A 16,259-nucleotide genomic window follows, 5' to 3' on the forward strand; every position below is an offset into this window, starting at 1 on the left:
TACTTATTTACTCATTTAAAGGGATAGTTTACCCAAATTACCCATTTACTCACCCTCGTGTCTTTAAACTTGTATGACTTTCATTCTTTTATAGGGGTTATTTATAGCAGAATGCCCAAGCAGCTCTTTTCCATTCATTTAAAGTGAATAGTGACCATGGCTGTCAAGGATTTTCTTTATTTATTTCCTTTCTCACAAAAAAATCTGTCAGATGGTTTTAGAAGTATAGATCAGATTTCTTTTTGAAAGGCTGGTTGGTCCTTTACATGCAATCTCCAAGCAATCACATCATTGTTGCATGGCACAAGCTGATTGGCCTCTGCTGATCCCGCAGCCAATGTGATTGCTTGCTCCTCACTATTTAAATAGTTCATTGTTTGCTGTAGGCTAGTCCTGCAGTGTGCTATCAGATTTTTTCTGTTAACAAGTTAAACCTGATTGTTAAGTGTTACCACATGCAAATGTGAACATTTACTGTAGTTTAAAATACAAAATATATATTACTCCTTAATTACGCCTAGCCAATGCTATCCTTATTTAATTGGATTGGACTGATTTGAGAGAGAAAAAATTGATTCTGAGATTCTGGGATTCTGAAATATTTTTGTGGCAACACCATAAACTAAGTAGAAGAACTTGTGAAACATCTGAACTGATAAACTCAAAGGAAAGACGTCCAGATGGAGAACCCCAGCCTATATTTTCACATGCAGGATCTGTTTTGAAAAGAAGGACGCTGGGTTACATTCCCTCCACGCCGGCAGACTGAAGCACCCTCTAACTGTGTAACAGTGTAACAGGTGGCTAAATGAAATCACTGCTAATGGCTTTAACAGCTAAGCTAATATTTAACATGCCACAAACATTACTTCAACCCTAGGCCACCTCGATGAACAAGGTGAAACTCTCTCTCTTTCACACACACACACTCCTGCTGTCAGTAACGTGAGGGGTGTTGACCCAGCCATTGCTGTCATTTAAGGTTTAGAATTCCACTGGCCTTCCCAGCCCCCCTGAACTATTGGCTAGCCCTGTCCAGTGATCGACCTGGACCCCAGCAGTGTATGACAACAGGTGTAGAGACTCCAGCTTTCTCTCTTTTCTCACACAATCATTTTTTTTTTTTTTTTTCAAAAGACATTCTTTCCATGTTTCAACTCCCACTGGCCTTGAAGATAATGTTGTCTCTTCTGGACTCCTGAGAACAAGTCAGGGAGGATGGGATAGCAACAAACTGGGTATTTTGTTTTGTTAAATGTTTGAATTGTCCCATTCATAATCTGAAGACCTTGGAATAAAAATGTAAGTCTAGCACTGGGCATGTTGGGTTGTGTTGCTCCTGTACAGTATGTAAGATAATAGCTTGCATCATTCCGGGTCTTGTTTCTTCCTCTTATCCTTATCAAATATTCATAATATATTTGTTCATATTTTTAAATATACAGGAATATATCTTAAGCAGGAAAACTGAAATATTTTATTCAATTATATATATTATTTTTCTTGTATAAATATGTATAAATCCTTAAAACATCATTTATATCTCTTTAGAGAAGCACTGCATAAGATATTAGGCTATAGATAGATTTGTTTTATCTTAAATAAGTGTATTTTGTCTAAAGTCTAAAATAAATACTAATATTTTGTGGTTGGTTCCTATGTGGTTGCTAAGTTTTTCAGAGTGGATTTTAAGATGTTGGGAAATTTTGGTGCTTGTAGGGTGTTCTGCATGGTAGATTGGCGGGCAGATTGCAAAGGTAAAAGTGATGCTTGTTATGACTAAAATTAATCTTGTGGGTCCAAATATAAAAAGGATAAGACTATAGTGCCATAATAGCAGTCTTTATAGCAGTTAATATAGAATTATAATACAAATCCAGTCATGGCATGAGCACACATGTCTGTAGTCCTCACCATCTGTTCAGGGGATTTTACTCATTTCCAACTGATTGTGCAGGGGGCTAGTGGTTCTTTAGCGTGTCTTCTCCTTTTTAATTCCAAAAGACCTAATTTCACAGTCGTATGAAAGTCATTTGAAGCCTTTTGTTTTTCAGGGCCCCTTAAGGAGAGGAGGCATTTATGACAAAACTTGGGCCCTTCTCCCCAGCGATGGAGCCGTCTGAGGCCAGATTCTTCTCATTTGTTATATGTGCTCATGTGAGGGTGTGTTTTCCGCTGTGCTTATTTGCATGTAATTGAATTTTTTTTCCATTTGTTGTGAAATGCATGAAATCTGCTCTGTGATTTCTCAGATTGTTCTATGTAATAGCGTGACAACATGACAAGGGAATTCAGGTTCTCTGTCTCATAAATGACCCGCTCCCATGGAAATCAATTATTCCATTAATGTAAACCGAATCTCCATTCTAATCTAGTATGATGTGCTTGACGTTCACAATTATAAAGATATACTGCACAACCAGAGACTTTAGTCTGCCCCATACATTGGCAGCGACTTTATAAGGCATTCTTAAGACAGTTTTTTCCATTACAGTTCACAGTTAGCATGTTGCCAAGTGTAAGAAAGACATTAGTAGACAAATAATATTTATATTTGTTATTAATTAAATTATTTAATTTGCATATCATTAATTGTTTTTGTTTTTTTAAATGCAATCAATTGACACCCCTAAAAACATAAACTTAACTCCAGCTGGAATGTATTTGATTACAAGAGGATTATTGTTTGATCCAATTAGAATTAGAATTTCAATAGCATTCTTGTTAGGGTCAGATTTACTCTTATATTGGGACACAGTACATTTGTTAAGTTTTAAAAAGACATTTTGAAATTGAGTTTAGACAGGTGAGGCAGGTTGAATAAACATTGCGGATACGTTTTTCAGTCTGTCTGTAGTTGCTTGCCGTCTCTGGAGTCCTGCAGGGTTTATTGGTGTTAACTGATCAATTCCCAACTGGAACCCTGTTGTTTTAGACGCAGTCTGTTCTCTGCATGTCTAACACATACATACACACACACACTCACTCTCACTCTCTTTATGGGCTCGCTCACACTTACACGCCCAATCACCCGCTTGCAAACACATGCGGACTTGTTACTTTGCACATGTTGTTGTTGCAAGGCCTACCCAGTAACCGATATCAGTGCCCATCCTGACCTCAAGGGGCGGTGCGACTCGTGCCCTAGGTGCCCTGTCAGGCCCTGAACAGCTTGAAGGATAAATGACTGATCAATAGATTATTTATCATTTGCATATAAGACAAAAACAATGGCACAAGAAGAGGCGTGCGTGGAGAATGCCTGAATTTACATAATCATTCTTCAGGAGCTCAAGGGGTCTGGACGGGCTGTCAGCATCGCACATGACAGCTTCTGTTTGGATGTATAGCACTATTGTATAAGAATCACCTCGACACGTTTGGGTCATATGATACAAACCATCCATCTGCAGAACATGCATTGTTCATGTGGAGAACTGGTTTAATAATCAATATCCTCTTTCTCAAAATTGGCATCCCTCCAGAATGTGTTTTCCCTCTGGAACTGGAAGTTAATTCTTTGACTGTCCAAAGACTGTCTTTGACTCATCCAAACAGACACTTTTGAACAGATAAACTGTTCCAAAGTAGGCTAGCATAGGTTGTTTAGATTAAAAGATGTAAAAACATTAAAACTTCATCTAAATTAACAAGGAGAATCCTGTTGTTCCTAAAATTGAGCTAAGTAAGGCAAGTGTTCATACCCTTAGGCAACGCCTCACAGTGGCTGTGATGACTGGAAAGTGAAGTGTCTCATCTAAAACACCATATGCTGAATATGTTTCCCACTTCATCAGTTCACAGCTCTGCCTGGGTGGCGTGAACTCTGAAGAGCTCTGCGGAGAGAAACGGAGAGACGGCGGCTTGATGCCACTCTGCTGACACTCTGGGAAAACTGCCTAATGGACAGAAGAGAGGAGGAGAAGAGATATCTACCAAAGTACCAACTACTCTCTAAGAGGAAGGCACACAGAAAGTTAGTGTTGTTTCTGCTGATTTTAAAAAAAAAACTTTTTTTTCCACAATAGATTCTGAAAGCTTAACTTGTTTGAAGGAGATTTCAGTAATATATTATTTCATAGCAGTAATATATTATTTCATAGTAGCAATAATTGTATTAAAGGGATTGTTCACCCAAAAATGAACATTCTGTCATTAATTACTCACCCTCATGTCGTAAGACTTGTTCATCTTCGGAACACAAATGAAGATTTTTTTGATGAAATCTGAGAGCTTTCGGTCCCTCCATTGTCAGCTACAGTACACAACGCTTCAAAAAGTTCATAAAGAGATCGTAAAACTAATCTATATGAATTGACAGGTTTAGTGATGAACAGATATATGATGAACAGACTGAATTTAGGCTTTTCACATATAAACATTCATGAACTCACACATCAGTTGTGGTAAATAGAAGCTCAAGCCTGCTTGCTTAACGTGTGAGAACCAATGAGGTTCATTCTCGTGTTACGCAGCACGTTTGAGATTCCTCAAGAACCAATGGGGTTTGTTCTCGTGTGTCAAGTAGGTTCGGTTGAGCTTTTGCTTATGTTCGCTGATCAATGGATATTTGTGAATAAAAGACTAAATTTCTTTATGTATTTATTTATTTAAGCTTGATTCATATATATTAGTTTTATGATCTCTTTATGAACTTTTTGAAGCGTCAAAGTGCAAAGTTGCATAGCTGTCTATGGAGGTACAGAAAGCTATTTGATTTTACCAAAATGATCTTCGTTTGTGTTCCAAAGATGAACAAAGTGTTACGGGTTTGAAATGACATGAGGGTGAGTAAGGGTTTCATTTTTGGGTGAACTATCCCTTTAATTTGGTGTTTTTATGAAAAATATGGTTATGATGGGTAACTAGGCTCAGTGAAATTGACACAATTGTCTTAATCATATTCACCACCTCTTCATGTGCATACCCTAACACCCTGAGCCAGCATCAAAAGTGTAAATCATGATGACCCAGTCTCTGCACTTCTGCAATGAGAGCGTAATGTTGTTCGGAGCGTGGGAGGGCCATGACTTTGGCCTGTCAGGGGACTAATCCCAGCTAATTACAGAAGCTGCCCCGGCATCAGGGTACGTAGTCAACTACTACAGGGGTCACGCAGCATCAGTCATGTCCCAGGCACACAAAGCTCTGCCCCCTCCTCAGGGCCGAACAATGGCTTCTCAACGGCCTCAACACTGACCACCAGAGCAGACAGAGGTCAGAGGTCAGCATCTCCTGAAAAACATTGGTCAGCAAAGAGAAGGCGGAAGGGGGTTGTGGGATGTATAAGCATAAAGGAAGGAGGGAGTATGAGACATGGGGGGGATTTTACAATATGTAAGGTAAAATCATTGACATGTTTTAATAATATTACTTAAGAATTATTTATTATATAAAATTAATTACAATAGCTGAATATCCAACCTCAACCATTGATAAATTTGAATGTACAGTTTACTTTTAATATGGGCCAGATGAGGACAAGGTTGGTGACCAGTAGTCTAAACTCATTGTTTGCTTGTTTATAGTTTTGTCTTCAATTTGTGTCTTTCTCGGGCAGGCATTTCAGTGTCTCAGTAAATTATAGAAAGGCATGAACTCTGGGAAAGGCCAGAACATCTGGGCTGAGAAATTATGTTTTCCGCTTAATTGCGGAGCGAATATTTGGTTCTCAGCACTTTTCATTTCTTTAATACGCCAGCAGGAACCAACAGACCATGTACTGAAAGCATCAGTTGAATTTCGAGACATGCATCCTTTAAATTCATGTTTATTTAGATTTTAATGGCTGAATGTCGTCTTCTGTATACACAAAGGTTCATTTGTCTTTCCTAGTGCTAAGATGATGGAAAAAACAAGTGTCATGAAGTGTCATGCTTTAAATCAAGTTCATCCCTTCATTCATAGTGTATTCCTCGGTAATGTCTTAAACAACTGCCTGGTTTCGGTCTCGTGGGTTAGTTTTTCCCCCCTCCGCCAATCTGGTCTCGGTTCGAAACAGCAGCACCAGCTGTCTGGGCTCTACGGTTTTTACTGAACCTCTACTGTACATCTTCCTCACTACTAAACTGCGTTCCAGAATCACTTCCTCGATCGAATCAACACATTGCTATTGGCATCCGTCTGCTCTCAGTGTAGTTCCTCTTTCAGTTGTTTGCCATGTTTCATTCATTCCCTGTGCTCCAGTGATGGATGGTTCACTGATGCCCATGAATGTACACATCCAATGAAAACGGCATGGAGACCTTTTCTGGAATGCCGGATGTATGGACGTTCTGTTCTAATAGTTATCCATGATTAATATTGCCATAAATGTCTGTATAAAATGATATATTGGAATTTGCAATGATAAAGCTGAAGCTTCCAAGCCCAAGGATTCTTTCCACTGTTCTTTATATCTCAATTCTGGAGTATCTCACATATCAAGCTTAGTTCATTGCAAAAACCATTACAGAATTAATTTTAGTAGTACCACATTTACTGAAATTACCAACATGGCGAATGATTTTCGTCTTGTGTGGATTGTTAAATAATCAGAGGTGTAAAGTCCAGGGGTCAGAAAGTAAAAGTCCTGCCATATGTTTATTCCACCCATTTACTCAGCCAGCTGATTTCACTAATTAGTTCTATCTCCTGGCTGAAAAAACCCCCTGCTAATTAGCAAATCCAGGTGATTGGAACAAAATACTGAGGAGGACTTTTACTTTTAAAATAAACTTTTATTATTAGAAAAATATGCATATTGCTTGGTTCAGTTCATTGCAATATTATATACAAATATATTCTTCATATTTACACTATACTGTTAAAATTTTGGCATCAGATTGTTTTTTGAAAACAAAATATTCAAAATGAATATTTTTCACACATTAAACTGATCAAAAGTGACAGTAAATACTTTTACATTGTTACAAAAAAAAAAAAAATCTAATACAAAGATATTCTGTTCTTTTGAACTTTCTATTCATAAAAGAATCCTGAAAAAAAACTGTATCCTGCTTTCCACAAGAAACATTTCTTATTATTATAATATTGAAAATAGATGTGCTGCTTAATATTTTTGAGCATATTGGAATGATTTCTGAAGGATCATGTGACACTAGAGACTGAAGTAATGATGCTGAAAATTCAGCTTTGCCATCACAGGAATAAATTGCAATTTAAAATATAAAACAGTCATTTTAAATTGTAATAATATTTCACAATATTTCTGTTTTTACTGTATTTTTGATCAAATACAGCCTTGGTGAGTGAAACAGATATGTGAGTCAAACCCCTAAATTCTTACCAACCTCAAACTTTTGAACGGTAGTGTATGTTAGATATCTAGGACTTTTTTTATGCACTTCATACAGTAAACAATTTTTCTGCTGTGTTGAGTCACCACTTAATGTCCAAAGTAAAATCTGAATCCTAAAACAAACCAGTTGAGAACCACTAATCTAGACATTTAGGTTATTGGACGTGTAATTCGATCAGTTAAGCTGCCAACCCCTTGTGTAGTTACTATAATATCAGATTCTGAACATTGTGCTTTAAATCCATCATTTAAATAGACTGTTTGACAAAACTCTGACATTATACCCAAACGCTTTAAATCCAATGTAGCTTTCATTACCTCTTTCTGTATTGACTCTGCATTAAGTCAATTCTTTGCTGTTCTGAAATGCGCCTGCAAGTGCACTCCATCCTTCACATTAAATAACTCTTGTCAACACAAAGTTTTTTTTTTTCTTTTTTTTTTCTGTGGTTTCATGCTCACAGATGCTCAATATTGCTGAATCTGGAGTGGAATCCCTGGAGTCCCTTTCATGTTTGAAAGAGCAGCACACAAAAGGCACACTCATCCTACCAGGATTTTCCATTCCTCCACATGGGAAGTCTAAACACCGCTGTGCAAGCCTCAGATTCACTATAAATATCATAGATCTTTAATTCTACTATTGTTTGGTTTATGATCACATTACTGTCAGTAGACTCACAGGCCACTTCATTTAGATGTTTTGACATCACTTAGGCTTTTCCATTTTGTACGAAGTTTTTCCAGTTGGTTCGGAAGAGAAGGCTGTAAGTCTGTGATGAATTACGTTTGTTTGATTCATTCTCTATTTTTCTCCCAGTTGGAGGATTGTGCTAAAACAACTTCCTTTAAGTAAAGATTTCCAATGCTTTTTTATTTATTTACTTTATTGCAGATTATAGCGCTAAACTGAACATGTTCACAAAATGTAAACACGTTTAATACACAGAGCAGAGCGTGTGTTCCCTGGATTTGTCAAAACCATAGCTTACGCCCCGCCCGTGAATCCCATTTCTTTATTTTCCCCTAATCTCCTGTACATTTGGCTGGAGCGTTTGGTAAATCAGTTTCAGTTGGCTAATACAAACCATACTGTTGCTCTCGATGCTTCAGGCCTTTTCAAATAAGATTAGTGGACTTCACATATGGTTGTTGATCCTCCGGATTTAAAGAGCAGTTAAAATATTTCCCTTTAATGTGTCTCCATATCCGGCTTGATAAGACCGTAATACCCAAATACATTAAATACATGCCGTGTATTTAATGTCTTTGGGGCTTACAAGCTTCAGTGAACAGCAAAACACATGAGCATAGACAATAATGATACAAAAGCCTTAACAGCATGCAAAATGCCTGCACAATAACTCCCACCCCTCCCCTTTTTCATTTCCAGAAGGACAACTAAGCAAGCTGTTGTCTGGCTACAGCCATTCCTTCATGTCTAATGGAATCTTGTACCAAAGTCACTCGGTGACTGTCTTGGTAACACCCTCAGGAAGCATTTTTTTATGTAAGCAACAGGCATACAAGAACAGCTCTTATTTACTTGAATGGCGAAATAATGAAATGTCCAAAATTGTTTGTCAAAATTATGTTTCAATAATATATTTCATCTCAGCAGTAAAATTGGGCTCTTAAGGTCAATGCACTAACAAAAATGTTGATCTTTAGGCTGGTGCAGCTAATGCATGTTCTAGAGTAAAGACAATGCTTCTATCAAAACTTTCATTGACTACAAAATTTCTACAGCAGCCAAATTGAGTATTGAGTGATATTAGCTCATATACTGACTGGCAAAACTTTTCTTAAAAATCTGTAATTTGATATGCTTAAAAATGAATGGACTGATGAACATTTAGTCAGGTTTTAGTGTTCCCTTGTTTTTTTGTTTGTTTTTTTTGCCTTGTTTGAGTTACACTTGTGTTGTCAACAATCCATGCTCAAGGAAAATGGGACAAGCTGCTAGCTTCTTCTTCTTATTATTTTCCTTCTTTTTTTGTGGAAATATTGGTTTCTTAGTTTTTTCCTCTTTTTAATTTCCCACAATGAGGGTCAACTTTCAACAAGTTGTTTCTTGTCAAGAGCAACCATGACACAAGCAGGCAGAAACACAATGCAGGAATGGGACATTTAAGGCTGGCAAACCACAACTGAGCAAAAAGTCTGGGAGACTGATGACAAGAGAGCTGGTGTTGAAGGAGCACATCCTGGCCACAGGCGATCACTTCCCCTATCAGAGCTGTTCTTCCAAAAGAATAGGTTTGGAATGTTGAGACCGATATTCCGTCAATTACATACACAAAAATACAGTACATATGAGAACACTAAAAAGCCAGATGCCTTCAGTGCAATACACACATAAAACTAAGTAGCAATCATGCACTAAAAAGAACACAAACCCCAAAATTTAGACTTATCGCCATATAAACATTAACATTGACAGTAAAGACAAAAAAAGAGAGACTGGCTACAGTCTAAAAGAATGAACCGAAACTGACGGACAGATGGACAAAACAGATGGAACCATACTTCCCCTCCTTTAGTCTCTAACACACGCACACCAAACCATCCACATCACACAGCATCCACACATGGTTGTATTTTCTCATGAGCATTGCCAAAAAAGCTGGTTCCTTCGGAAGGAAGTAAACCATCTTCTTTTGCTCGAGGCACAACTTTGATAGTTCTGAAATCCAGCCACTTATGTTGTCTTGATATCTTTCAGCAGCATACCAATTCACTCATCTGTTTCTCTATATGTGGCTGTGATGGTTTGGTTTAGAGAACTGGCTCTTCAGATTTCAGTATGTGCCTCCGACATTTCACCACGTCCACTGAACTGGCTGAATTAAAATGGTGTAAATTGTACAGTATGCTCCACGCACAAACCATTTCCATATGAGGAGTTGGACAGGTGCAAATGTTTTAATGCTTGCATTTAAATGCATAACATTAAACAGTGTATATTGATGAATTATGATTTGCACAAATATGTGTGTATGCATGGATAGTGAATGACACCTATTGTCTGTGTTGTTAATTACCCTAGTGAAGCTCTTTAAACCCCTCACAGACTATCTTCCTGTGCCCCTTACAGCACTTTCCCAGCTGGCCTCTGAAGTCCATCTCCTCTTATCGTCTGTACTCATTGTTATCTAATCTCAAGCAGTAGGGCTTTAAAATCCCTCTGAGTAGGCCAACGCACTTCAGATTATAGTCTGCAGCGTCTGTTGTCTGGATTTTCTTCCATACTTCAGCTTGGACCTGTAAGTACCATTAGCCTCTCCGTTGTCACCCTCAATGGGACAGATAAGACTCACTGGGAGGGTGAAAGCAATGGATGCACAAGGATGGGCTGCACATGTGTCAGTTTCCACCCTTATCCTTCCTGAGACATACTGGCTCTTGCTTTGCTATATTTACCCTTCTCTCCTCTTGTAACAGTCTGAACCAAGGGGCCACTGTCGGTTTCTTGGCATCCACACAAGGGCACCAAGTGATATGGCCTTCTTCAATCTACAAGGTGTGACTGAGCTTAATGCACTGGCTGTCACAGAGTCCTATCTAAAGAGCTTTTAACAGTTCATAAAAAAAGAAAAAATCTGTTTTGAACACTATTATTTTCTAGTGGCCATAGTTATATCCACTTGAAGTTCACAGTTTGAAAGCACGGTATAATTTAAATAGTTTTTCTCAGAATACGGTATGATATTGTTCACACATTCTTAAACGTCATGCTTTTTCATATTATGTCTGAATTACCCCAAAAGCTATTTTCAAAAAAATATACTTAACATCAGTAAGTATTGGGTTGATAATTCTTGACTTTTCCAAATTTTCCAAGAACTAATTATAAACCAAATGTAAATTTGATAAATCAAATCCTCCATGAAAGGTATAAAACCATGATTAAATGAAATTATTTTCATTCTTTTTGGTGTATTTATATTTTTATATAAATTTACATGCAGTTTAGCCATTTGTCTATTTGCAGGATTAAACAACTCAACAGTAGCAACATTAATATACCAAATAACAAGAACACAGTCTTTTGTGATACAAAAAGGTTTAAATCTTAAATAATCGGTCAAAGGAGTTTGAATGAATCTGTCAGAATGACAATTCATTTTGAAATAAGAGGTTATTTCTGAAATTAAAAAAGTCTCTATGTAAATGTAAGTTTTGCATAAGTGAGAAATACTGCACATAATTAAAAGACTACATTTCTCTGAATGTTGGTGTAGCCCATGCTAAATTAAATTTTCCTTTGTATCTGTGTGATTTCACAGTGAAGTGCCGGACAGCCAGGGGATGTGGGCGGGACCTGTCAATCATCATCAAAAGTGAGGGAAATTCCATATTACTTCACAATTAATTTAATGTGAGTGACATCAAACCAAATTGTTTTGATTCATGTAAAATCTTCCACATTCTCTTTTGTTGTAATTGGTAAGAGGACAGCATCAAAGTACCTAAAATGACCCCAATGTTTATCATCTCAAATGCTTGAGAGGTTGAGGAATGGAAATTAACTTCTTTTGTGAATTTATACACAAGCAAAAAGCAAAGCATGATGAATTTGAAGTTGAAGTTGGCATTTAAGTTGCCTATCCACATTTAGAGTGCCACAAACCAAAATTTGGCACATTAGGAAGGCATTGAACAAGACAAATGTCCTGGTAACGAAACGTCTGGTAAATTTTCAACAACCAATGAATCACACCAATAGTGCATCACCAGCCCGTTATTGGCTCATTTGCTGGGAAATTCCTACCTTCCAAGGATAATGGCACTGTGATTTAAATGAATGGAAAAGTACTCATCTGTACCTTCCTCTCTCTCTCTCTGTCTCTCTCTCTATTTATTTGTAAAGAAGCCAAAAAGTGTAGTCCACTTGCCAAGAGGAAGTTTAGGGCTGATTGCAACCATGATTAAAGTGTTTGTTTCAGACTGCTGAATAAATCCATTTTGCATGGTTTGTAAGTAAGTAAATAAATAAATAAAATAAAGATCCGTTCACAAGTTCCAAACTGAATTTAAAAAAAAAAAAATTGGTAAAAGTAAATATAAAGAGTGTCTGGAATCCATGTGTTCTTTTGTTTTGTATTCTGTCTTAATTGCGCATTACTGCAGGGTTGTTATCCGAGGCATAATTAAGACCTGCTTAATAATGCAGTCAATTGATTGATGAACTCATTCATGTTCTGTCAATAGAGCCAGCACAATGGTGTGAGAAAGAGAGAACAAGAGAAAGCCAAATACCCTTTAACCAGCTGTATCCCATCAATGTCTATCAGTTGGTCCAGTCTTTTGAAATGTACTTGCTCTGGATTATTCAGTTGTTCTTCTTGGTTTCCAGCTATGAAAAGTCCAGACTAAATGCATCTTCAAATATTTTGTATATTTTCAAAGAAATATATCAGCCAGAAATGAAAATTCCATCATTATTCATTCCCAAATATAACTCATATGACTTTCTTGCTTTTGTGGAACACAAAAGGTGATTTTTTTTTAAAGAATATTCCTTACCAGTAATTTCATTATAATGAAAATTAATGAGGAACGAGGCTGTCATAATCTAAAATGACCAGAAAGAGTCCACAAAAGGTGGTTTGTTTGACGTGTGTACTGAATTTTCAGGTCTTTGTGCAATAACTTTGTGTGAGGATTGACTGAGATTTAAGTTGACAAGTCTTGCTGCATTCATGAGATAAATAGTGAAGTTTCTTTTGTGAACTAATCATTCTTTTGAGTCGTATCTTTTCAGTGATTTAGTTCGGGTGATCCAGTTCACAAAACCGGTCTGAATAATTCAAACTCATGATCCGATTCATTAGTTCTCAAGTAAGTTCCATTCTGTTTGTCACATACAGTAAAGCTATGACATAAAATATAGCGCACATACTTTTATGCTTTTGCATCCTTTTGGTATCTTGAAAGCTCCTGCCCCCATTCATTGTAATTGCATGGAGAGCAACCAGTATGTTATCGAAAAATGTATCCATTTATATTACATGCACACACACACAAAAAGAAAATCATACGGGTTTGGAATGACATGAGGGTAAATGAGCAAATGATGACAGCATTTTCACTCTTGGGTGAACTATTCCTTTAACTGGTCAGGGAGGTAAATCTAGAGGTTTTTTTTTTTTTTTATGTGGAAGGACTACGCAGTGGGACTCTGGGAGTATCAATCAAGGTTGTCACTGACTCCTGCAGCCTCTCGCTTCAGTAACTGCAGACACATCTGCACAAAATTCAGCGTGAAATTGTATGGCTCCTACTCCACCAGGGCCATCTGCCTCCTTACAGTCCTGAACTACCTTCATAGGCCTGAGCCATGAGCTCTGGTCATAGCATTCCCTGAGGTGCTCCACTAGTAGCACTCAACCATTCGTCCCTTCCAACCTCTGAATGCCCACGAGAAAGCTCATACTATAATCTATAGTATCGGCCATTTGTAACTTCTAAACAAATATATGTAGATTGACGTTGTTGGCCTCCAAATACCCAAAGGAGAATGTTGCTCAGAGTTTTCTCTTTAATAACTCATAAGACTTGATTGACTTTAAGCATCCGAGATATTTTCCTTAATTTCTTTGGAGAAATCCAACATAAATGTGGAAAATATTGGCATACAGTAAAGAGTATAGAGCTACAAAAGGAGTGTGAATTGCATAGGATAGATGATTTTTTCATGTTATGTATATTTGCTCATTTGCATATTGAAATCTCTGACTTGTGATTTGAAGATCTGAGTTTAGAGAAATTATTGACATTTTAAGGAGATCTCATTTAAGGATATAATATAATGTATAAATATAACTTTTGTACTTTCCCTTGTTTTTTTGTAGTTTCCATTTCCATTGTTCTCTGAGTTGTATCAGCACTGTAGCGCTAACCTCTGGGACTCACTCACATCGAAGAAGGAAGTTCATTTATCCACCATGGCAAAGTTTAAGAACACAAAATAGACCTCATTGCTTTGCTGTACAAGTCTCCAAAGTCATTTAATTGCATTATGCAGCCAGTTAATTTACAAATGCTAGTGACCCAAACTCCAATCACAGTCTGAGAGAAGGTAGCCTTAGCTTGGGGCCATTTAAAAAAAGATCAATACACCTGACATTAGATTAGCTCGGAAACCCATAAGGTGGTCGAATGGATAGCAGCAGACTGTGCAGTTTTAAAGCTCTTGATAGACTGAAGTAATGAAACAATGGACTGAAATACACTCAAATCACAGTACTGCCCAAGCTCACCAATACGAACAATTAGTCTGACCGACTAGCAGTTAGTTAGGGGTAATCATGCGTTTCTAAATCAAATTAGACTGATCTTGTAACTGACTTAAAACGTTATGACAATTAAGACTAGTCTAAGCAGTTTATGCAAGCCATTGCTCTCAAATCTCTTATCTTATAGGCCAGAGATGCTACATACTTAACACGTGACATATAACATCAGTAATAAGAGAAAATAAGCTTAAAAAAAAGTAAACGGTTCACTTTAGGTTGACTTTAAAAGTCAAATCAACACACCTTCTTGCAATTGGCGAAAAAATGCACACGAGCTACGAGAAAAGGAGAGAGTGCAAGAAAGAGAAAGGTGAAACAGAGTCTGTATGAAACAATCTTCTTTTCATGTCAAATCTGAGTGTAACATTCTTGACATTTCACACCACCTATATTCCTCCTGGGACTCGAGAAAGGTAATCTAGTGTAGCTGAAGGCAGATTGAGAGACAGGCTAGCCTGCTTCATGGCATTCCCCTTGGCTACGTGGATATCGGATTCCTTCCCTTATGCTTCCAGAGTGTTACGAGGATTTTCACTCAGTTTCCTTAACGGGCTTAGATTTTTTTATTCATCATTTCTTAAATTGTTTGAGTTTGAGCAGGAAAGGGTGGTTTTCCGAGGGGCTCTTTCTCGTTCTCAGTTAGCGAGAAAACAGGTTATTTTGACTGCCAGGGCCTAAGGCTAACACACGGGACATATTTTGATGTTTTGGACATTGGAAAGGCCTCCACCTTCCTTTTCTATGCTGTAAGTAAAGCACTACTGTAATATTATGCCTTCTTAAGTGTTTATGTAGCTGTGAAGGACACAACCTTGATTATTAGCAATGATTGGCTAGGGCGCTAGACATGATATCGTGGACGGTGAAACGTATCAAACAACTCTTAGGTTCACTATATAACATTTTTCAAATTTGGATCCTAAATGTTCTTGTATGGCATCAAGTTAAACTTTATTTGAAGGGACTATTTTCAAATGTGATTTTATCTAGTAGTAAATTGGATTTTGTGGAAAGTGTTAAATGAACAGGCTTTTTTAATTTAATTTTCTTAGGATTGCATTTGTCTGTCATTCTCAGTGTATTTCAACGCATATTTTAAAATTGTAGTTTATGCTGTGCTTATCTGCTTAAAAGCATCTAAAACTGTGATTTACTCACAGTCCAAGTGCATCTCATTCCTGTCAAATAAAGGGAGACAACATAAACACAGCAGGCATAAACAAAGAATGAAATTATCCAACTAAATATCACTGGATAAATTCACATTTATGAAAACTGAAAGACTTAGAGAAATAAAGTGTCCTCTGTGGCCTTTATTACATGGTATCTTCTCTTTCTTTCCTCCAGTACTCCAGTGGCTGCGCTGAACAAATGTGTGCTGCTTTTGGAAAGCACATCGTAAAAATGCAGAGGAATGCCAGTGGAAGAGCTTGGGTTTCCCCAATTTCTTTGACTTGAAAACGCCAAACCATAAAAATATCCGAGTACCTCCGGAGCTTTGAAAAGCAATACAGGAACTCCAGTTTAAATAGCCTGGCATGCCTTAAGCTGTAGCAAACAAACAACAACAAAACTGTAATTGCAACCAACCATGCATTTGTCTTGGCTTCCAAATTTTTGATGTATGTGCAGTGAACTGAAAGTTTGTCACTCTGAAA

The 16,259-nt window shown here is 37.3% G+C and overlaps 1 long non-coding RNA gene across 1 annotated transcript; it reads left to right on the top strand.

Annotated features, from left to right (window-relative positions):
* Positions 1-2,060: 2,060 nt before the first annotated feature.
* LOC307147014 lies at positions 2,061-11,645 on the top strand. The gene is made up of 4 exons (XR_013819202.1): positions 2,061-2,163; positions 3,798-3,976; positions 10,745-10,823; positions 11,590-11,645. It is a non-coding gene; the product is annotated as an uncharacterized lncRNA (long non-coding RNA).
* Positions 11,646-16,259: the final 4,614 nt, after the last annotated feature.

The sequence above is a fragment of the Squalius cephalus genome (genome assembly GCF_949319135.1).
Source record: "Squalius cephalus genome assembly, chromosome: 19".
Classification (NCBI taxonomy): Eukaryota; Metazoa; Chordata; class Actinopteri; order Cypriniformes; family Leuciscidae; genus Squalius; species Squalius cephalus.